Source organism: Plectropomus leopardus, chromosome 10 (genome assembly GCF_008729295.1).
Source record: "Plectropomus leopardus isolate mb chromosome 10, YSFRI_Pleo_2.0, whole genome shotgun sequence".
Classification (NCBI taxonomy): domain Eukaryota; kingdom Metazoa; phylum Chordata; class Actinopteri; order Perciformes; family Serranidae; genus Plectropomus; species Plectropomus leopardus.
This window is the reverse complement of record NC_056472.1, coordinates 13444817-13469586: the sequence shown is the minus strand read 5'-3', so window position 1 is coordinate 13469586 and position 24770 is coordinate 13444817. Positions and strand designations below refer to the sequence as shown.

At 38.2% G+C, this 24770-nt stretch overlaps 1 protein-coding gene across 1 annotated transcript in view; it reads right to left on the bottom strand.

The window, feature by feature from the left end:
- map2 (microtubule-associated protein 2) overlaps window positions 1-24770 on the bottom strand; it is a 108463-nt gene that overhangs the window by 67687 nt on the left and 16006 nt on the right. Inside the window, exon 4 of the mRNA XM_042494738.1 lies at window positions 8750-8802. The gene's annotated coding sequence lies outside the window, so the exon portion shown is untranslated. The remainder of the gene's footprint in view (window positions 1-8749; window positions 8803-24770) is intronic.

Sequence of the window (24770 nt, the reverse complement as noted above, 5' to 3'; positions counted from 1 at the left end):
GGCTTTCAGGCACTTCATTCACAACTGTTTATAAATATCTTACCAGAGAATGAGAAAAGAATAGTACTTGCCTAAAAGTCTTATATTTACTGTACTTGAGTATCAAAAGTAATTTTATGATATTAAATTTAATTAGGTACTGAATGAAAAAGTATAGGTAATATTAATAAAAAAAGTGAGCATCATCAATTTTGAAAATTACTTGCAGATTTGAGAGTACTTGTTTGTACTTTCCCTTATGTGATTAGCCTATGATCAACTTGGAAGCTAGGACCACAGATTCACCAAGCCTTACAGCTTTATTTTGTAGTACCAAAGTCACAAAAAGCTTCGGACAAACGTATTAAAGTAAAAGTATACGTTTTATTTAGTTAATAGTGGAGTTAAAGTGAAAGAAACTCAATTAAAGTACTTAATTTCAATAACAAAGTACTATTGCTTTGTTACATTGCACTGCTGCCTCTAAAACATGCAAAAAACATTTATTTCTTGCTGAGAGTTCGATGACAAGATCGATACCACTCTCACGTCTGTCTTCTAAATAGGGCAAGGAAACAGTTAGCATAGTTTAGCCAAAAACAAATTGTCATTTTAAATTATTGTGTACTAATCAAACATGTGTTTAATCAGTACACACATGTGTCTCAAATGTTACTGAGCTTAGGAAGTGTTGGTAGGCAGATATTTGACCTTTGGACAGGCGAGCCGTTTTCCCCTGCTAAAGGCTAAGCGAAGCTAACCATCTCCTGGCTGTAGCTTCATATTTAATAGACAGGCAGAAGAAAGATATTAATGGTCTCATTAAACCCTCAGCAAGTGAATACATAATGATAACATTAAAATAATGTTTCCTTGTTAAGCTTTAATCAGTTAGACTATGACTGAGGACACTACAGTGTTTTTGTAGTTTGACCACAGCTGTTGACGACAATGTCATTTTGATAATATTGCAGTAAAGTTGTATATTTTCAAATTCTACACATATTAACATTAAGTAAACTGAATGCTTTTAGGATAAGAGTTGGATGGCAGTGCTTGGAACAGATACTATTTCATTTAACACCTACTAAAACTAAAATTATCTTCTCAACAGCAAACCACTCTGCTGCTGCTTATGAGGACATCAGAAATTGAGAAGGTGGGATTCCCTACAAACTTTGCATTTTTTTGCCAAATGGGCATGGTTTTGCCAGGCAGGTGGTGCATGCATCGGGATGCTTTGCGACTGTCTCAACCTTTGTCGGATGGATGTTTATACTTTGAATGGTAAATTGCACACACATTTGTAAAAATGCAGAACAAAAATCTGGAAATATTTTAGCTTGGAGAAAATGAGAAGTTGGACTGTATGACAAAGCACAGGCTAGTTTTATTTCTAGAACTTGGAAAATTAGCAAACTAAACTGCATAATACATGTTTCATGTTATACCACACAGAATCTGCTACTCATGTTTTCCTCTGCCATTGGGCATCCATTGCTGCAAGATATTACATCACAGTTCAGCCATCTCATTTGAGTTGACTTTTGTTAATGACATCATTAAATCCATCTAAATGTCAGTATATTTTTACACTCTTTAGTTGTACATAGTTTCCAATATAACGTTACGATGGTCAAATTGGAAATTTATTATCAGTAAGGTAAAAATCATTTGAAAATACGCTTGTCGCAGTTGAAGCCGTGCCATCAAGGAGAAAAAATTTACTGTAACTCCGTAAATGGATGATCACAAACAAATAATTCTTCATTTCCTTTTTGTTTGAGGTTATACAATATACGCAGACACGAGCAGGATTCTAGAAAACAACACTGTGTGTGTGTGTGTGTGTGACACAGGACATCTAGGCTTGGACATATTTTCCACATTGAACATCCATGGACAGCTACGGTCACATGAACAAACACATAGTTATATTCAGTACAACTGATGGTCCGTAAAAGCCCCCAACAGTAAATAGGAGGGCTGGGCGGTGAGCTTACCGTGTACCTGCTGCCGACCTCAGGCAAAAATGAAACTAAACTGCTGGTCTGGAGTGAATGTCTGTCAAATATCCAACTTAAAACTGACTTAACAAAAGGAAGGTTGCAGTGACTGGCTTGATGGCAGTGTTTTGAACTGGACTGGAGTTTGGAACAAGTTATTGTCAACGTGCTCGCTTTGCTTACGGTTAGCTTGGTCACAAAAAATGGGCTGCACGTGGACCTCCACACACGACCCTAGCGGACATGGGTGGATAACGACATTAACGTCTCATGGACCAAAGTGGAGCCTTGCAGATGTGAAAACTGTAAATTGGCCGTAAGGCACCACTCCAAGTGAAATATGAAGTTACGAAACAAATCTGATCAGTAATCAATAGATGCTTTAAGATCACTCGACGTGAGCCTCAGTCCACAAAAAGCTCTTTTAGGCTCAGGTTTTTTAGAATAAGGGTATTAAAAAAAAAGCATATAAACTGTTGCTTTTCTGGCTTTTAAAAATAAACTAATACTAACTGTCGCACCTGTTACTATTTTGGGAGTATTGCTTTTAATACAGTCATACCTATAACACTCAGTCTTGACAGAGACAAGGATACACATCTACAAATACTGTATGCAGATATAAAAAAAACATGCTTTCTTGTGTGGTTTATGTTTTTTATAACCTTTCTTGTTAATATGTATGAGTGCCCTGACAACAAATAGAGAAAAAAAAATTCAGAGGAGAGGTGGCCAAGAAGAGAGAGGGAAGGAAAGAAAATTAAACTCTAGCCCGAGGAGCAGGGTGGGGGGGGTCTGGGCCATTACATCACTGCTGCAGTGGCTGACAACATAAACATTACTAACACTACCTCTCTCTCTCTCTCTCTCTACAGTAAATATCATTTAACAACATTTGGTTATTATAACTGTCTCACTCTGTTTTATTTACTGTTGTAACTATTTATCAAAAATACTTTGTTATTACTGTAGTAATACTCTGGAATATTACATAAAATAATTTAAAGGTACTAACCTACAAGATATACTCTAAGTCCTCATAGTACTAGTAAAAGAATGTTATATGAGGTTTGAAATAATAAATTAAGTGAACTAGTGCTCATGATTTGTGGTTATTTTTTAATAATTCAGAGCTTGTTGATAGCATTTCTCACCCTCATACTGCTTACATTTTTAATGTGGTCCTGTTGAATAATAAAACACATACTCTGATGCTGCCATGACACAAATAGCATAATAATCAATAACAAATGTCCTATTTAGGCTGTTTTGTATGCACTCGGGAGTAGATTTGGTTCAAACAACAATAAACACAAGGTAAAGGTTTCTTATTCCTAAAACAATGGGGAAAATATTTCTCAAAAGATTTATGTCGAGGACCTCATGTAAATATAAAGCCCAGTTCAGACCATAGACTATAAAGATGGATGACATGACATTGTCTCAAAAGTGAAGCCAAAACATTTTGACCACCCCCTGGTGTCTGGCTGCAGTATAGGTTATAACCCCCCCCAGTGTTTGTGATTGGGACATGGGCCAACTAAAAACTCACAGTGCCTGTCAAATACATTTCTAAAAGATGGTTTCTGTCATTTTAGGTCATTTATATCACCTTGATGTTTGTTCAAGTGTTCATTTTTCTGATAAGATTGGTTTTAATTAGTTATTTAACACTATAAAAAGGTAATCTGACGACATGGTTGACAGCTGTGTGTGCCAATCGGTGTGTTCTTCTTCAATGGCACTGCTCGGGACTGGTCGGATGGGTGTATGGGTGGCAAATACCGTGGAATTAACTACTGTAGCAGCTGTATCCTGGATATAAGATGAGCTGAAACTTTCAACTACATACTATGCATCGCTCTGCAAGGTTCTAAAACCTGCCAGTTTACACCAATACGACCAGATGATATGGTGTATCATCGACCCATGGCTGGGAATCTCTGTACTTCCGCTCCAACTTCCAAATTTTCAGGCTTTTTTTGTAGCTGGATATAACTTGTAGCATCTTAAAACATGAATGAGGCTAGAGATGGTGGGATATTCACTACAGTTGCATTTATTGATGAAATGGCAAAAATGATCTGACGAAAATGATCTGAGTTTCAGGTGGTCAGTGTTCATAAAAAAATACACCGAAGTAATTTAAATAACCTATGTTGATTAATTAGTCAATGCTTCTTCTGCTTCCATTATATTCTTCTTTGAGTAACTTACATGGTTGTTCAAACAAAATCCAAAACTCCATTTCAACCAGCGGACAGTCTCCGTATGACTTGACCAGCTAACTTTGCTGCAAGCTAATAGGCTGTTGAAATAGGTGACATGCCTTGTGTTCCAAAACCAGCCAACTTCATAAGCTGGCAACAGCAACACCATCAGCTTGCTTAAGTCAAGCAGATGTGGGCCAGTTTTTACCACTGCAACTTTTCCCTACAACTTTCTAAAAAAGTTTTTTCCTGTCACGAATTATTGGTGTGAACTGGGCTCAACAGGCTGATGTTTTGCATAAAGTGAGTGATGTTTTGTGTGCAGAAGATCCTTGATATTTACACAGACTACCGTGAAGTCCATGCAAATGGACAATAAAGTGTTATCTTATCTTATCTCATTTTATCTTATCTTAAGTGTATAACTGTACAAATTACATTCATCATATTTATTTGCATTGGCTTGTAATGTGTCAAATAGCATGTATAAGAACTGGACAAATATGGTAGATAAAATGTAAACAAAGTGAAATGTGCCCGGGTCAGGGTCAGCTGCCTTTCTGGCTCAGCCACCAGTGTGATGGAAGGGTGAGGAGAAAAGGAGAAAAGAGAGGCTAAACAAACAGGAGAAGGTCAAACAGACCTGCTGGGAAATGCCACTAATGTTTTTCATCATGAAGACAGCAGGGGAGAGAGAGATGGAGGAAAGGCTTACATGTTTTCACATCACATACTGTAATTGTGTTTGGATGTACATGCTGTTGAAAACTGAAAAACAGCACCCTGCTAGGCCATAGTGAATGTCTGTGTGTACGTGTGTGTGTTTAAAAGGGAGGGAGCAAGAGTAAGGTGTGTGAGGGAGTTCAATGATCAATATCTAAAGCAGAGTTACAAATATTTGAGAGACAGCTGTATGAAAAACTGTCAGTGAACACTGTCACCAGTAGTCAGTTAGGACCATCTAAAAAGTAAATGTTATATGAGGGAGTTGTGCGGAGTTTGCATGTTCTCCCCGTGTCTGCGTGGGTTCTCTCCGGGGTGTCCGGCTTCCTCCCAAAGTCCAAAGACATGCAGGTCAGGTTTATTGGTTACTCTAAATTGCCCATAGGTGTGACTGTGAGCGTGAAAGGTTGTCTGGCCCTGCGATAGTCTGGCGACCTGTCCAGGGTGTACCCCACCTTCCGCCCGATGACAGCTGGGATTGGCTCCAGCCCCCCCCCATGATTCGATTTACTTCATCACTGGAGTATTATGCAGTTTGGATAATCACTGGCAAATGTATTTTTGCATCAGTCTTGCACAAGGAAAATAATTGAAACGATTCACAGACTGTAATAGCGGTCACACATTTAACAGCAGTCTGTAACGTTAGTTAAAGTCTTATTTTTTACTTGTGCACAGCCATTAAAGTAAACGGAAAATATAAAACAGCTGAATGGTTACGTTAAGTGATGCATGTTGTAACATTAGTGGGGGTGCAGAAAGTTAAAGTGAGCACTACTAACTAAAACCTGTTCCATGTGCTGATGATCCTCATATATCATGCAAGAGTGGGGACATAAAGTAAACAGGACGGTGCTGTCCTGCTGCCGTTTTAACAAAGTGTTCTGAGACGGTTTGGCTTCAGGTGTCTGTGCAGAGCTGCTGTACCACTGTGAGACGTCATTTGGGCCGCTGCCGTGGGCCGCTGCTCGCTCCCTGGTGGAATCCACACTCTGACCGGGTGCAGCTTGCTGTTTCGCGAGGCACTGACATACTTTTTGCAAATCAACATATTTCTGAAATCAATTAAATCAATTACAGCAATGAATCCCCCCAGCCCTAATGTTATAAAGCATTTGTTAGGCCTTTTATCTCCCCTACCTCTGCCAAACAACTCTCATGCCATCAAGATTATTATTTATTTTTTTTTGGGGGGGGGGGGGGGGGGGGCAAATGCTAGCAACAAAAATAAGAATACGCAGTCACTAAGGGTGTAATGATGGACAGATGGCCAATAACTTGTGAACTGATGACATACCTTAGTTCATAAACCTTTCGTTCTTGTTGTGATGAGAAATGATACACACATGATTATGCTATGTTCAAGCATGTGGTAACTACCACACAAATTGCATATTGAACACTGTCATTAATATTCTAATTTTGTTTTTTGCAGAATAATATTATTGAGACCAATGTCTTGGAACACGACCATTATAGTGGCAACTGATAGAATTTCAAGTATTTACAAATTGATTAGTCTTGATATTCTATCAGTCAAAATCACTACAGCCAAATGCCTTCTAAATCTAGGGGCACTAAACAGGACACAGCAGTGATTTCAATTTCAGGACACACAGCACCAGAGAGCACTCAGCAATTTCATATCACAATAAATGATGGTAGACAGTAATGTAATGAATTTTTGTTGAGGTTCACCATATTGACTAATACAAATGCAGCACACGTTCAAAACCTGCCTGTAGCATGTACCATAACAAGCAACAAAGAGCACTGTGTGCCCAGCATGTGGTTCTACGATGGAACAGTTAAAAAGGGGTAACCTCTCAATATACTATACAATGTGTACATATACACTACTAATAAATATATCCCATGGATTTCAAGATCTGCCACTAAACTCTGCATTTCCTTGGGTCCTGCGGTGTGTCAAATGCGATTTGACTTGTTCACCGGCCTCAGAGAAAATGCAATTAGCTTGTGTAAGTTAATAGTTTTATACATTTGCAGATGATAACAACACCTGAAATATGTGGACCAGCAAACCACAACAATGGTCTGCAGAGGGCTGGAGTGTTGGACTGTTTTTCAGTAGTACCAATACCCCTTTCAGAAAAAAAAAATGCTTATCTTCATTTAAGTCCAAAGAAGATCAAAGAAGAACGTGTTCTGACATAAATGGATGCCAAATAAATGAGGCCGTGCAGTAAGTTCAGCTGATTCAAATGATACATGTTTGATGTTGCTGTGTTCTGCATTGACCTGACAGAAAATGAATGCAAGTTTGGGTGCAAATTGCATCCATCAGGTTGAAAGTTTTAAACCTATACTTTAGGAAGCTAAAGTTATCTTTGAGTAGCCCATGTAATGTCGGTAACATACACATAGCCATTATTCACCAACGCAGCCTGATCATGCTACTTTACCCAAACGGATCAAAATCATCTTTAGGATATGCCTTTATTTAGAAATTCTGAGTCACCATCAAACGGCGTTAAGCAATAAAGGCAGCAGCTGAGAGAATGAGGATAAGGATAACATTATTTACTTGGGAATATTTTGCCAGTGTGGAAATATTTTGGTTTTCTGAGAATATATGGGTCAACAGAGTATATACCATGTGTAAACAATCCAATTATGAGATTAAAAAAGTTAAGTACCTGAATCTGCTTACTTCTTACAGCAAAATTGGCTCTGTGGCGACAAAGTTACACAAAAAATATGTGCATGCAGGTTTTATCTGTTAACCTCAACAGTTTTTATTGAGCCAAATTTTGTGTGAAATCATGTTTGTTATTTCATGTTTTAGGGCTGCTGGGAGAAGTATGCCTTCAGGGCTATCAGTCAGATAGCCTTCATGCCCTTACAAATATCATGGTTTGGGTTAAAATGAAACCATTTCTTTCAGAAAAGGCTTTCTGACATGAAGCCCTGAAGATTAACTTATCCCATGTCTTGTTTTATGTGTGTTTAGTGGAGAAAATTTGAAGTAAACTTCACTGCACTTATGCGGTTACAATTATTGACATAATTTATATGATGTTTTTATCTTTTATGGCCAAAAGCAAAAAAGAAAAGGTGTCAGCTTCTTTTGTAACAGTGTGTTAAACATGTGTTGTACATGTGTTAAATTGGCATATGATATTGTCTCATATCGATCGCAGGCCCCTGAAATGAATCGAATTAAAAATCACATCATGGAAGACTTGTTGATATTGGCAGATATCACATTCTTGTTCAAAGAATCAATATAATATTATTGTAATGTAGGATTGTGATGAAACTGGGGATTTACACCCCTAAAGCAGAGTGAGTCTACAGTGTCTCAATTAGTGGCGATAATGTGGCTCTGCATCTAAACCACGTGAAAGTGAAACTGTCTGGGAGTGTCTAGACATGTCCACACACCCAAACACATACTGATAAACACACATACACAAACAAATGAAAAAGCCTGTTGTTTTCACACATATGCACTCAACAAAAAATGACTAAACCAATATAAGAAAAAGCATATGCTTCAAGTCTGAGATGATTCATAGAAACATTTTTTTAAAAATCAACCGAACACACAAACATACATTCCCAAACATGACAAGATGACAGAGATAGATGGAGGAGCAGGTGGGACAAAAGAAAGATGGATCTGTTTTTTGTTTTTTTTTTTCTGTCCTACAGTGATAATGTGTCTATATGAAACCGGCACAGTGACGCAGCATCTTTGCAGCAGCACCCAAAGGCATATGCAGGGAAGTGAGACAGGGAGGTACAAAAAGACGGAGGGTGAGATGACAAAACAAAGAGAGAGGGGGAAAATATCAAGAGACTCACCTGACTAGATGGGATGTTGTCCGCGGCTGAGAAGAAAGGCTAACATCCAAGACCTGGAGGGAAGAACAGTATTGGGGGGGGAGAGAGAGGGGGGGGGGGGGGAGATTAGATTTGGCTGCCAGTACTTTGGGAGTGCAGTGGCAGGTGGCACCTTGGTTTAACACACACACACACATACACACACACACACACACCAGTTTATTTGAGACAGATGGAAGAAGGGGAAGAGACAGAGGTGAGAAAGTAGTAAGGAGCAGCAATGGTGGGAGAGTATGACTGAGAGTGGGTTCCAATCAGTTGTGAATCTAAAGGAAGCCCTTTGCTATCACCCTGCTGGGAGTAACCGAGCACACAGGAGAGACATAGAGAAAGAGATAAAGTGACAGCAAGAAAAGGGGAGCTTATCGGCATATGTGTGCGTGCACGGCTGTTGATGCTTCTCTTTGGCTCACAAACACAGACACACAGTCCAAAGCTAAACAAAACCATGCAGCTCATTTTAACAGATACACAAGAGCAGACACACACTACTTGGCTTGAGTCCAACAGCCACAGTCTGATACATGTAGACACTGTGGGCCACTGCGGTTATCTCAGCAAGAGGGCAATGAGTTCATGTCAATGTTAACGGCACTAGATAGACTACATAGATCACCCATGTCACAATACTGAGCGACATACATTTCCAATATTCTTTCCTATGAACGAATTGAACAGCAAAGTGTTTTCTTTCTAACTTAATTCTGAGGGTTAGGGTAAAATAGAGTCACTCTAACATATCCTGAATCTAGCCCTACACCCAGGGTCCGAATTTAGCACCTCCCAGGTTACAAAAGTGGGAAGATTTCTCATTTGGCGAGTAAATCTCGGGAGGTTATCCACCACACTGGTGGTGAATGTTAGTACCAAAATAGTCATGAATTAAACAACACTGGGAGTCTTTTGCGTTTTGGTGTCATTTAGGGATGCATAGCCCTTCTGCTTTTTGGCATCTGTGTGTTGGTGTCACACATACATATATACACCTGTGCCAGTGTAGCAAATCCTGACTGTGACAACGGCTGATCCACGAAATATTTACACACACACACATCATTTGCCTCCAATCTGCTGCTATAGCTATGAATGTAATAAAATAAAAACACAGAGGTCTCATACTTAGTTCTGGGAAGGCAAACACCTTCTGCTTCCTAAATAACAGCACATTAGCTCCACATCTTTCCTTTTTACCTTTCACAATAAAAGCCCTAGACATAAACACTGCATCAGTGCTTACCAGAGTAAACTTATTCACATGCAGAGGCTGTGGTGTTAAGTTGTTCAATATATTTCAATAATTTTGTTGAAGATTTTGCTCTGGCCTCTCCTGTAAGTTTGTATTTAACATAATATACATCTATATCTAATTGTCACTAAAAAAGAAAAAACACTTTGTGTCTCAACCCTGGTGTAAACACCTGTATCAGTTGAAACAAAAAATAACTGTTCTGTAAGATGGACTTAGACAGACAAGTGAAGCATGAGTAGAGGGGCCCACAACTTAGACACACAGGGGGACAGACAGTTCAGACAAAGGCAAGTTTTCCCAAACAGTCTTCCACTGAGAAAAATAATCGGCAGCTATTTAACTATTAATCGATTAATTAAAAATGGAAATTCTCAGTAGTTGCAGCCTCAATTTGTTCGATTGTCATAAGCACAAGGGAGACATGTTTTGGCATTGCCTGCCTTTGTACTGCACATGTCTCAGTGCACAGTCAACCAGTGAGTGAACCTGTCTGTGCTTGTTTCACAGCTCATCAAAATGAAGCCAGCTTTTCAGGAACACAACAGTTCCTAAGGCTTTGCACTATTATTGCACAGCGTCTGTCTGAATTTCCATCATCATTTAAAGTTTCTTGAAATCACTAACCTTTTACCCTCAATGTGAAGTGGTTCCAACAAGCAAATTTTCTCAAGAATAGAATTTCATGCTGGGAAGTTTCTTCTTTCCAAAGGTTAAGTTTAAAAAATAAATGAATCATTAGTATAAAACGTCTGTCCACAGAATTTAATGTCTTGCTGTGTAATGCCATACTGTGAATTAGTCCAACACCTTGTGCTCCCTGCGAGCTTACAGCAAACAGTACATACTCTAACTTAGCTGCCCTTTGCAGTTTTTCCTCCTGACGGATGTCTAAGAGACCTCAGCGGGATGTCCTGCTCAGCTTCCTGTCTGCCCTGCTGTTATAATTAGAACATTTTCTTCATTTGATTAAATGGTGTTTGACAAAGATGCTGGATTCCCCACGACACACCCCATGATTAACCCATAAACCTGGTCTATGTGTCAGAGAAATTACATCTGCTGTACAAAGAGTTAATCTTTTTTAAGCAGAGAGTGCTGAACAGGTGATTAGTTAGAACCAGACATTGACATTAGCTCTGCAGTCATGCTGTGATGACACAAGTGGTAAATGAAGGAGAGCAGGAACAGTATTCTGTTGACATGATACACCTATAGATACATTTGGGAGAATAACAAAGGCCCCTCTGGTTTAGTCTTTTATTTTTGACTTTTTTTTGTTGCCTCAACCCAGCACCAAAAAAAGCTCAGGAGAGCTTTGCTCGAAGAAATTGGACCAACCAGCCAAAACAACACAGAAGAAAGACTAATCCTTGCTGTACCTATGCATCCTGCCTTTATGACCCAATAGCAGACAGTTAGTATGACCAAAATAAGATGCTTGGTCTGTGTTGACAAAGCATGGTTGCCATGTTAATGGTTGATTGATTGAATGATTTATTTATAGGGTTATGAGCATACTGATACATTTGGGAGGGAATGGGTTACAAAAAAAGTATGTTTCCATGTTAATTATGATATAACCACAGGTCTGAACCACAATTAAAGTGTTTGTTATTTGACATGAATTAAGAGTTTATGTTTTTAAAAAAACATGCTTGTTTTTTTCACCTGCAGCTGATGGTCTGATGTCAGCGTTTAGAAAAAAATGACATAAAAAATGAAAGTTGTCCATACAGTGTAACACTTTAGCATCAGCATTGCACTTTTTCTGTACGTGCTTCACCTATTGCACTGATTCTACCTAGGCTTGGGTGGTATCACTGTATTATTGTATGCCAAATCCTGACCGTGTGACTTCTACAAAGTAATACAGTCAAAATACTGACACTCATCTTTCTCACACAGAGAAGCTGTATTGAGGATTTTGTGTTGTATGTAGTGCACATCTTGCACCACCAAGGGTAAGTCTCTACTGGTGGAAAAGGCAGCTAAGGTGGCAGACATTGGTGACTGCATGTGGGGAAAATAACTTTACATGACTGTTAACAACAACAGGCTGGATTTAAGGATTTATTTCAAACAAACTAAGAGTTGGTGATTTTTGTAACAGTGGACTTACTGACTAGATGACCAAATCTGGAAATTAGCACCAGCCACCGGTCAATTGCTGGTAAAATATGCAAGTGGCTGCTACACTGGGTTCACTCACCAGCCAATAAAAAAATGGTAACCTATTGATTGGCTGGTAGATTTTTGAATCCACCAGCCACTGTGGCCAAAAAGTTAATATCCAACCCTGTAGATGACTAACAAGTCTAACTGAAGATGAATTCGGTGGTTTTACTTTGTTTCTGTTAAGTTTGAACAAAGTGTTTACGATAAGTGAAAAAGGAAATTAAGTTAATCTTTGTTAAAGTGAAAAATTTGAATTCAGAAGGTGTAAAATTGTATTTGTCTGCTTAATAAGGAAAATATAAGTAATAATAATGTGGCAGCACCACAAAAAAAAAAATACTGTTATCATATATGCCTGTAAAATTTCAGGGAGGTATGACAGTATGACAACATAGAGACTGCCCAAAACTATTTTGCCCTTTCAGGGCCCTCCAAGCAGAGTCACACACAATCTATGACAAAGAAAATCAGGAGCTGTCTTGAGACTTAATTCAGCTGGTGAGACAATAACAACTAGATGTCAGGTTTGATATTGTGTTATTAGTGAGTTTATGGCAGTGAGGTATTTTTTACCCTGGAAGAAACACCAGGCTATTTTACCTCATAAAATGATCTACTCATGTTTATTCATCAAAATGAAATGCATGGAATTAAAGTCTGATGTGAAGAGATTAGATTTAAGCAACTTAATCAGAAAAAAAGAGATAAAGACAGAAAGAAGACAGACATGAAAACTTGATCTAGTTTATGTTTGCGTCTGCAAAATCCCTGAGATGAGATTCGGAAATCATATTATCCGCTATCGTCAGAGGACATCAACATCCAGAGGAATAATAATGGATTTATTCCTGAGGGCACTTAGTAGCAGATTTGCTTTGTCTTCTAGTGGCAAAAGAAGAGGCCTGTAGGAAAAAAAAGTGTGTTATCTTTATTAGGTTGACTAATGATGTGAGAGAAAGTCAAAAAGTCACTTTGTTTACAGAAGACAAAACACGACTTCTTGTCATTGAATGTGACCCACCTCCGTCATCAATTGGTATCGGTTACGGAAACTTTAGAAATCTGATTAGCACTGGCACTGAAAAATTCAAATTGAATTATTTGTAAGAAAAAATCTTCCAATAATTCCTATAACTTTTTAAAGGAGAAGTACAATTATTAAGCCCAATTTTACCCAATCAATCGTCCTAGCTACTGACTACCAAGAGTAGTTATGTCCCGACCTGTGTTTTGGTATAAACAGGAACAGACTCTGCCCTCCTTAAACAGCAAAGCTCCTTCTGGCAACAGGATATATACCCCAGGAGGCAGCACGACACACAAAGCAGGCAAGTAATTGAGGTGGGCGAAAAAATCCATTAATTTCTGTTTTTCTTTCTAAAACAAAATAAACTGACATTTTTCTTCATCTCTCCGAGCAATAATCATGAGACAAATCACATTTGGTGATGTAGGAACTATTTCCTCTCTATAAAACTACACCTGCCAACCAAATCACCACGCAGAAGGAAGCATGTATCTTATCATAGATGAGAGGCTCATGCTCGTGACAGTGGGAGATGTAAATATCTATTACGTCCTTCTTGGCTGAGCTTTAACATTAGCTAGCTCAGTGAGATGCACGCTTCCTTGTGTGTGGTGATTCCCTCTATTGTCCTTTTCTCCTCAAATATACAGCACTTTTCCATCTCACTTCTACATTAAACTAACAAGTTGTCCACTGAAATTGCCAATATTAGCTATCAGGATTAGCACTGATGACTGAGTGAAATTCCTGCGACACCCGTGAGGTGCCACTGGTTGAAAGCAACAAGTTGTCATTCCTAACCAGACAGACATTTGTTAGGGGGGCACAGTTTGATGAGATTGTATAGTATTATAGAAAAATAATATATAAAATAGTGAAAGTTAAAGTACTAACGTGGACCTAAGATGATTCAAATATATGCTTGCATTTCATGTTATGTACAGGGAGCTGCAAAAATGTTTCTGAGGGCCACACTTTGAGCACCTATGATTTAGACTGACATACGGCTGCCACTGTCATTTAAACTCATGACTCCAGACACACACAGACCTTAGCTGTGCTAATTGAAGAAAATGAGGTGTCAAGGCAAGTGCTCCTGTATTATCTCTGCTCTACTACAAGAGGACAGCGAATTCCACAAGTGTGAAATGTGTCTTCTCAGCACCAATTTTAGATCAGGACATGAATAAAGGGTGAAAATGTGTACAACACGTTCAAAGAAAGACAGAGGGCAGTGACATGTCATCCGTAACAGTGACATAGTGATTGTACACCAGTCAAGTTGTTAGAAGCTGAATGAATGAATGGAAATGAATCCGATTTTTAATACCACTGTATACAATTAAAACCCATAAGTTTTATTACAGTAAAATTTTGCCTACAATTTTTTTTGTCCTGGGGTATCTATCTCTATTCTGGTGTTAAGGGGCGGAACACCATGGCTTAAATTAGGCTTGGGTGGTATGAGGGTTTCACAGTATACCAGGGTATTTAGAAATCACAAAGGTATGTTTTTCAATACAGTCAGAAAGGCAGGGCACTCGATTTTCTATTAAACTCATTGTATGCAGATGTCAGTCTTGAGTCTCCACCGGTAGAGCAAACATTGCAACACTTAGTGGTAGAGAGATAAGTTACAGGACTGTAAACAGCCGGCGGCCAGCGATGGCAGAGAGAGACCTTAAGGAACCAATTTAACATCTAACTTAATAAATTAAGGATTTATTTCAACCAAACCAAAGCCGGTGATTGTGGACTTATTAACTAAATTACCAGCAAGCGTAATCCACGGTTACGGACGGTTTGGATGAGCTTTATTTTGTTTCTGTGGAATGTGAATGAATTGTGTTTTATGGTTAATTAAAAGGTGTGCAGTTGTATTTCTCTGTTTAATAATGAAAAAAAGGCATGAGAATATTACTTTTTTAACATTTTGTGGGTTTCCATTGTGTATTTATTATTCTGAAAAGCTAAAAGTAAACGTAGCACATAACATAGTGCTGCACACTTGTATCATCATATACCACAAACATGAAGGTTTGTAAAATAAAATACCACCCAGAGGTCTCCCTCTGACACGTCTGAGTTATTGAACTATTGTGGCACTAATTATTACTATATACAATAAGTGATATCTTGTACTGTACAAGTCTTTAATTGAGTTGTGGCTATTTTATTTTATGATATTAAATAGTGGCACAGAAATAGCTGGCTATAGTAACACTCAATCAAAAAACTGTGTTTAGGTGTGAAGTGAACAGGGGTTAATCAATTTAGCAGCTTCCCTGCAGAATACAACGTAACACAACCACTTACATTCTGTAAGTTAATTCATTACATTGCTAATAGTAAACTCATTTGTCATCATGTAGGACTTAACAGGTGTAAAGGGATTTAAGTAAATATAGTGGTAGTGTATAGACTGTCACATACCATTAGAAGTAATTAAACACGCTGCTTGATATATTGGCGACATTTGGGCAAATGATTAGGCCCAGATATAGAGAAATGACATACAGTAGAGATAGTGGAAAAAAATCTAATCAATTATCCGGTAGCGTCTTCTATTTTTCAAAAATGAAACATAAAAATATTTTCAGCAGCACAGCAGGCATTTTCAAAACAAGAGCTCATATCTGGGACTCATTATCCTGCCAGTTGTTTTATAATTATATAAAACCTCAACTAGCCAGTATTGTTTCTAGTCAGCATACAAGCCTTAATTTAGCATGCACTGCCCTAGTTAAACATTTTGTGCTCTATTCTTCTTTAATGACTGTCGTTTCAAAACGTTTTGGTGACAAGAACTACTATAGCTTTTTTCTCACGTCAACCCAAAACCCTGGAATCCAACAAGAAGAATTCATCCAGTGGAAAAAGCATTACAAATGATGTAAAGAATGGTTAGAAAAGAAATACTTTCAAAGGGTCACCTGCAGTTTAAAGCTGTCTGACAAAGGGAAACTATACACCACCACTCAAAAGAACACTTTCTCATATTTTGGGGGTTGAGTACTTAACTTTTGAGCATACTGACCAAATTCCATCTGTACTACTGTATACCAATTGATATTAAATTAATCAATGCCAAATTTTGGTACCTGAGAGGGCATCTAGGTGAGAGAGTGTGTCTAGACTCTAAACATATCAGACGTGTTTTTAAATCGCATGTCTCACGATGAATATGCTCAGCTGCAATTCACAGGCTTAACTGTGACCTGACGCGCTTATTTATGCAGTAAAGAGAGAAAGAGAGGGAGCAAGACTAAATCACTCCTGTAGCTTATTCAAGTCACAGTGACTCAGGATAATGGTGAGCCGAAAGCGTCCGCAAATGTGGTGACATTTTTTTAAAATTCAATGCAGACGGCGCTCGCTGCAATATTTGTAATGTGCCCGACAGCTTTTCAGATTTCCATTTCAGTTTCATTTCTGCTGCAAAATCAACTTATTTATATACATTTTCTTTTGTTAAAATTAATAGCTCAGCATAAAATATCAATAAATGTACATCTGATTTTAAATTGAGTGGTGCTTTATTCAGTTTGGGTGGTTGCCCCCCCTACATCAATCTCCTACTATGCCCTCATGTGAGACTGACAGGCTGGAGATTGTCGAGAAGAGAAGAGTTTGGGAAGGGAAAGGAAGATAGGAAGGGGTTTTATTTTGTGTGGTGAGAAAAGTGTTTTAAATAAATTACAATTTAAAATGGTGACATTTGGATTTATTTTTTATAACTGAAATTACATTTCTGTTATTATAGAGTGTTCAGAAAAAAAAAGGTACCCTTGGCTTCCGACTTGTAGGTACCAATACTGGGTCGGATGTGAATGGTACCCATCCCTTGCTGCATGAATCATGTTATCACAGTAAATACTGTCTCCACACAATACATACTGTGTGAATGTGTATGTTTTAGAAGGATAAAACATTCACTGAAGCACTTTGGCTCTTTCAGACAAGTGTTTCCTCCACAGTCGACCAAAATAACCCCTAATTTCCATTTGTAAATGGAAACAGAGCGAAAGAAATCAACTGGGGGATTAAAAAGGAGAGAAAGAGAGTTAAACTCTGAACGCAACCTTTTTGACTCCAAATTATGGAAGTAAATTTCCTCTCCTTGCTCTTTTCCTGTTCAATGCATCTAATTTCTTTGCTGTGTTTAAAAAAAGAGGAGGAAAAGAGTAAAAGTAATAACAAAGGCTTCACACCGATTAAAGAAGAAATGACCTTGCTTAAATTAGATTTTTCTCTCTTTCTCCTCTATTCACCCCCCCCCCGGAAACCCTAATGTCTCTTCCACATTTTGTCCCTCCCCCTGTCTTGCTCCTTCTGTTTCAACAGCATTTTATAACCGTGAAAAGGAGCCACCATATGCATCGTCAAATAAAATGCTCGTCCTGTCGGCGTCAGACATTGTTCAGCTTCAGATGGTGGTGCTCTTTACAGCAGAGCAAGCATTTTCACAGCGTCTTTATGAGTTAACGTGGGCTGCAATATAAACAGCACCACTCAATTATACAACCGGCAAGCTAATGAACACTCTGTAGTCTGTGATCTCACACAAACACGCTAGTGCACACATACCTATAGTACAGTCCAAGCACACACTCACAGGCAAAAAAACCGCTAGCAGACACATATGGACAGCTTATGCTTGTGATCGCTCGCTGTTGTTCGAGTGTAGGTGGTTGCAGTTTTCACTACTACTGTAAAATCTGCGGCAAGAACAATCATCAGATCAGTGTTCAAATTGTTCTTTACTCACAATGTGCTTCTAGTGTGACTGAGACTGGACAGTTTTACATATCTTGCTGCGCTTTGATATAGCAAGTATCAGAGCATCCTGGAGTCTATGACTGTGCAGTTTACCAGCTGTGTATCTGTCTTAAAAGGAAAAAATGTCCCTACAATGATCGGGATACTGTATGAATATTATTTTTCTTTTTTTTTTAAGTTTTCATTTCTCTAATGTATAGAGCAAGAGTCCATGGGAATAACTACAATGCATTCGCAGCTCTACACAGCATTTTTATAAAGTTTTGGGGATTACTATACTGTTAAACATGGCATCTTAAGACATTTTGCCTGAAAGACCTCGTCTGTGTACACTGGCGGGCCTTACTCGTGGCTTTTCGACCCTATTCCACATCAGTGCACAACATTTAAGTGAATTGTGCAACACCAGATGTCTTAAATAATTTGGTGTCTCTTCATCATGATGCTACAAGGGCTCTGTTTTAAGGAATTAATGGCAAATGGAGTGAGAACACAGCTTGCGATGACACATTTTAGCAATTTTATGGCAAAAAACGAGTGAAAATGAGAAAAAGGGTGAGAGGAGGAATATCTTGACAGATAGCCAGTAGAGCCGATGCAAATTTTAGCATGCCAACATGTGCATTATAGCATGCTAAAAAGCCTACAATTAATATGTAAGTTTGTTAACATACATCCAATACTCAGCGGGCATGAATAAGGACAAAACACTTTGAAAAATGTGCTTCGTAAAATTAAAAACATGTCCTGTGTGATCACAGCCTTAATATCATCTCTGTCCTCTGGCCTAAATAGGTATATTACAGTTTGGATAATTTTAGCACTAAAATATTATTAAGAAAACTGTGCTGACACACTTGAATGTAGTCCAATATTGTGTTCAGTGTATTCTACGTTAAATACCATATGGGACTCACTGCAAAGCCTGTTCTATGGATCTCTTGAGCAGTTTGTGTGTGTGTGTGTGTGTGTGTGTGTGTGTGTGTGTGTATTACTATCACACTACAACTATCAGGGGAGCAGTGAAACAGTAAGCCACAGCAAGCAACACAACCGCTGTTGAATTAATAAACAACTGCAGGCAGGAAGCCCTGTTCCAGCGTGTGGGTCAGGTTTTTCTACAACATCTTGATGTTAAAGGGGAAAAAGACAACTTTTCAACTTTTCCCCCCCAACAATATTTCTAAGTGATATTATTGGCGCCACTGTTGTAAAGACAACCAAATCACTTTCTGTTTTCCTCAAAGCCTAGCATTAGGGCTGTTTTTCTTTTGCTGGGTAGTTTCCCCAGTAACTCTTTGGTTGCTTCACAGTCCGTCATCACTGCTATTTAGTACAAGTAAAGAAATTACATTGATACTGTTTGGTAATTGGGGACAGCTACTGATAGCTAACAAGGAAAAAAGCACTGTCACTTTTTGTATTATGGTTGCACGATGGTTGACATACTTCCTTTTACCATAAATCAAGTCTACATTTGCCCGGAGGATCATACTTGGTGGCAGACAGAATAGCATAATGAAATCGAGGCTTAAAGGTAACTAGTCTAAACATCAAAGTTGTCATTATTCTATAGTCTTTACATTGTACAATCAATATTTCCTCCATAATAAGTTAAAGCAAAAAACTTGTCTATTTCCACCTTAACTTTGGGATGACAACAGAAATTTACAGATAACTGTGAGAAAATATTTCTTCATTTGTAGCACATTCAGTAATCTATTTACAGTATCACATTAATATTAAAATAAAGTAATTTCAATTAGTGACTGGCTTACTATTATGAATATTTATTTTTATTTTATTTCATATATGTGCATGTAGGTTTGTGATACAATTACTCGAAGCAGGAAACTGGAAGCTAGCTTTGCAAACAAGTCGTGCAGCATTCCACAAGTTGTAAATTATACAACTTCAATTTTTTTATACAACAATTTATTGTCATTGACCCCTATCACTTGTCATGCACTTAATGTAGCAGACCAACAGCCTTTAGTTTTAGCTATTTGCATTAATTTGCCATGTAGTCAAGGATATAAAGAATCAATACATCCTGAATGAGAGGTCAATCCCATTAACAAGCTCAAATTAGCTCACATGTCAAAGTTTGGTCAGACTGAACTCTGGTTGCCTGAAGCAAATGAGGCAGCATCAGTTTATGAGCAAAAGCAAAACACATCTTGCCTCCTTGCTCAGAGTCACTTTTCATGGCAGATATTGACATGCCAAGATATGAGAAAGAAAGGTGTAAAACAAAAATGAAAGGTGGCTGAATTCCATTTAACTTTGTTTTTTTTTTTTTAGGGTCCTGAAATCGTGCATGCTGGCTTACTGTCATGGTCTTGCATAATCAGAGCTATCTCCACACTTTGTTTTAGCACTTTGCCAACACTGGAGAAAGATCTGGCTGAACCCATCATAATTCTACACCAATGGAAAAACCATCCTGAGTTGTTTGTATTTCTTTAACCAAGCACAATCATCTTAAGCCCAGGATGCTGCGACCATGACCTTGAAAACACGCTGATTGCAGAAGGAGAGAATTCCATCTGAAATAGGCGGACAATGGCAGGCTTACACAGACTGCCTTGATTCTGCAAGTCAGACTACCCTGTCGTGACTCTTCATCTATGTAAGTTTGATAGAAAGTAGGGTTGCAATGGTATGAGTTTTTCATGGTATGATAACTACCTCAGAAATACTGTGGTTTCAATGTGTCACCGCATCACGAAATTGTTATTTTTATCAGTTGCAATGACCCTCAAATGAATTAAAAATTGGTACATTTACTGCTATAATTGAACCTTAAACCATTTTTTAAAGTATGTCCATAAAGTCTCCTTTTTGAAAATAAACTACTGTAAATAAGCAAATATATACAGTATGATAAGTTTCAATTTTCATTTGACGATATACCTTGAAACAAGTATATCACTGCAACCCTAATAGAAACAATCCATCGGACCAAACTATTGCATAATACACAACTTCCATGCTGCTGCTATTATGCTTTATGACATTTGGGATGAAAGGAATAAATTATACCCCCTGTCTCAGTTCAATCAAGGTCTAACTGTTCCAAGAACAATATTGCCAAAGCAGCTCATTGCACATTTGTATAGATATACATACACTGTTTTCATCCATAAGGTTTAAATAAAAACTTAAACAATATCTATTGTGCTCACAGCTGATATATCATAAAAGACATATCAGGTAGGGTTTAATGTGTGTCTGTGGGCAATTAAATGTGTGTTTGTGAGGTGCTGGTTGGCTCGATGGAGTGGGGAGGGTTGCTGTGGGTGGTGATGAGCAGCCGCTCAGTTTCCACAGCAACACCCTAACTCAGTCAGTCTCCATGGCAACTGATAACAGCATTAGCTGATTCAGCCGAAGTGAAGGTTCATATCACAGGGAGGAAAATGCAATTTTTTTTTTAATGGCTGCTGGTGACAAGTGGATATAGGGAGTTGGGTGTCCTGGAATACATTAGCAAACAATCCAGCTTCTGTTTAGATACTAGGGCTGCACAATTTATCAAATATTAATCTCGACCCCGATTTTTGCTTCACACAATAAGATGAACGTGATCGACCACAAATTCGCATTTAAAATGTGTGCTCAACTCATAGAAAACTCTGCAGCTTATCAATTTGATCACTTCCTAAACTAACAACCAGCCACCAGGGGGCAATCAAGATGTCTGGGCTTCACTTTTGAGGAGCTGTAAGGCTGCTGTGCAAAAAAAAAAAAGAAAATCCTAAATATTAAAACTGGATTTCTGAGTGGAAAAATAATATAAAAGAGAGAGAAGACAAGCTGAGAAAAATCAAATCCGAAAAATGACAAGCCGAAGAGAACACAGCGCTAGGCCCTCTACATGATGTTCAGAGTGCACAAGACTTGTGTCTGTGCCGCAAAGCAGAACAAATAACTTGTTCAACCAACAGAAAAAAACACTACAAACTGCTGTACACTGAATACATAATGTTGCTAACATTATATCACTGAATCCCCATCCTTGTACAGTGTTAACTCGGTCATCATATATATATATATATATATATATATATATATATATATATATATATATATATATATATATATATATATATATATATAAACTTTTATGAAGTCAAGATAGAAATATGAAGCAATTCTTACCAATTTGTCTCAAATTAGAAATTAAATGAGAGCAAATAAGCCAAGAAAAACCCTGTTAATGTTAACATAATGTGTCTTTAGCAGGAAAGTTGATTTTTCTTTGTCAAAGTCAGTGGTTTCTGTTGTGCAGCAGGCTGCTGTATGGCTGGACAGTGTGACTGTCAACTCTGCCTGTGACAGAATGCTGATGTTACTGCTTTATGCAAGATTTGATTGGCTGTATTGACATAAGATCTGCATTTACTTATCAAATTAATGCTGATAAGCATGGTATAGCAGACAAATGGAAAACCATTTGATTTCAGTAGGCATTCATGTGCAGTCTCTCCACCATGAAAATTCACTTTGCTTGAGATTTAACACATCTTTCAAGGGGACACTGGTGGAGCTTATTAGGTAAAATAAAATGGGAAGCGTTTGGGGCCAAGCACAATCTGCAATGCAACAAATTCCATGGAACTTAAAAAAAAAGATCAATAAGCAGTGATCAAAGACACTGGAGCGTAACTTCAAATGGTACTGCACCTTTACCCCTGCACGATGAAATACGACCCAATTAGCACAAACACAACACATATCAGGTGAATACAATAACTTGACCTTGGTTTTAATTTTCCTTGACTCTCGCCACATTTATCATCAGAAAGAAAACACAGAGGAGGGAGCGGGTGGGATGGGATTGAGGTTAAAGGAGAAATTAACAAATAAGGGAAACTCAGGAGTAGGCAGCATAGCAACTGATGACAGTGACAATCAGGTAGTGAACTGCAATGATGTCAACATTGTCAACAACCAATAGCTACACTCTTTGCGGTACCCAATAAGAAGCAAACCAAGTAGACACAAAACATGGAGGGAACTCCGGGAGGCACAGTATTCTTGCAATGTGGAAAAGAAGAAAGAAAAGGAAAAGGAGGAGAAACTGGTGAAGTTGTGGGGATTATATATATTTTCCACCAGGAGCAGGATGGGAAATAATCTCAAGAGGAATGTAGTTGTAGTTTTATAAATAATGACCCTGCAAGGCCCGGTCTTTGCAAAATGTTATAATCTGTGATTAAAAACTTGCTTTGTCTTTAGATGTGAAGATTTCAGTCTTTTCAAAGTCTTTGCAGTAATTACATATATGGTAGGCATGATTTGCAATTTTTGCCTTTATCCCTTTTTAATTTTCAAAAGCAGGTAATACACAAAAAACATCATAGTATAATATATATTTCTTGTACATACTACTAAATGTTTTGTGTATACCTGAACGAAAGTTTTCATGTTTTGCTGTACATGACAAGTGACACTTTTATGAGGGATAAAAACTGATACTGATCACTCAGCTGATGACTCAGCTGTGTCGCTCGAGCATCTGTCTCCTCGTTTAATTGTTTCATTAATGAAATCCATGATCAATAACACCGAGTTACATTATGGAGTCATATATTGAGTTCCTACACCTGTTTATTTCTAGCTCCTTGGACACTTAGTGGACCGCCAGATGGTAGCAGAATAAATGAAAATGATCAGAAATGGTGGCATTTGATCCAAAAGAGCTAATATATACTCATCACTTTATGGCTGCATTTCGAATCACAGATAAAGTGGACAGCAAGTGTAACCCTCCCACCTCTACTACATTTAAAGAGCCTGAATGGGACTGCCTTGCAGAGCTCAGGTAATTACTGCTGTTTACTGATTTGGCACCACGTATGTGTCTTGCATGATTTTGTTCTTACTACCGTGCGTATGTTGGTAAATCTAATCTAATCTGTTGGTAACTAAATTTAGTTAGTCATGACAATAATCGATGCAAATGAAAGGCTGAGGATGATACGTATAAGTGCATGCATTAGTAAATTAACGGTTTTAAATATTGTCTATTAAAGCCTTTTTTTAAAATAGATGTAGTTTTGATATGCTCTGCATTTATTTAAAACTATTCATATTTTCTGAGACAATCAGGCTCCTATCATTTGTGCACGCATGGTTGCAGGTAGAGAAAAACTCAGGTAAGAAAATATTTGAATCCCAGATTTTTGCTAAATCATTTCTACACGCAGTTTAAGCACAGATTTTTGCGTAGGCACTGTTTGTGAATGAGGCCCAATGAAAGGAAGAATGAAAATGTTGATTTACTGTAGTTTTACATTTTGGAGGCTTTCCCTCTGCGGGAACTGACTAACCTAGGAAAGGAAGGAGCAGGCAAGGTGAAAAAACTACATCTCCGAAAAAAATAGAAAAACACATAAACCCATGTGCCGCAACACAGCCGAACACAGCAATGAGCAAATCAAAGAGAGGGTGTGCCTGCTGACAAGAGGCACATGGATTGCAGACTGTAAAAGAGCACCAATCTTTACCCTGTGTGCGTGTGTGTGTGTGTGTGTGTGTGTGTGTGTGTGTGAGAGAGAGGACGGTTTGCCTTAATGGCTTTCACCGGGAGAAAGCGACAAGGCTTGATTTAAGCAGCAGTTGTAAGCCTAAAGGTATTGGTCTGACTGCTAGTATCAGTCAGGACCATTCAGAGTGTGATGGGGCTTTACAGAACAGGTCTGACCTCATCAGACCAGATGAAAACATTTGGGGGTCTGCCTCGC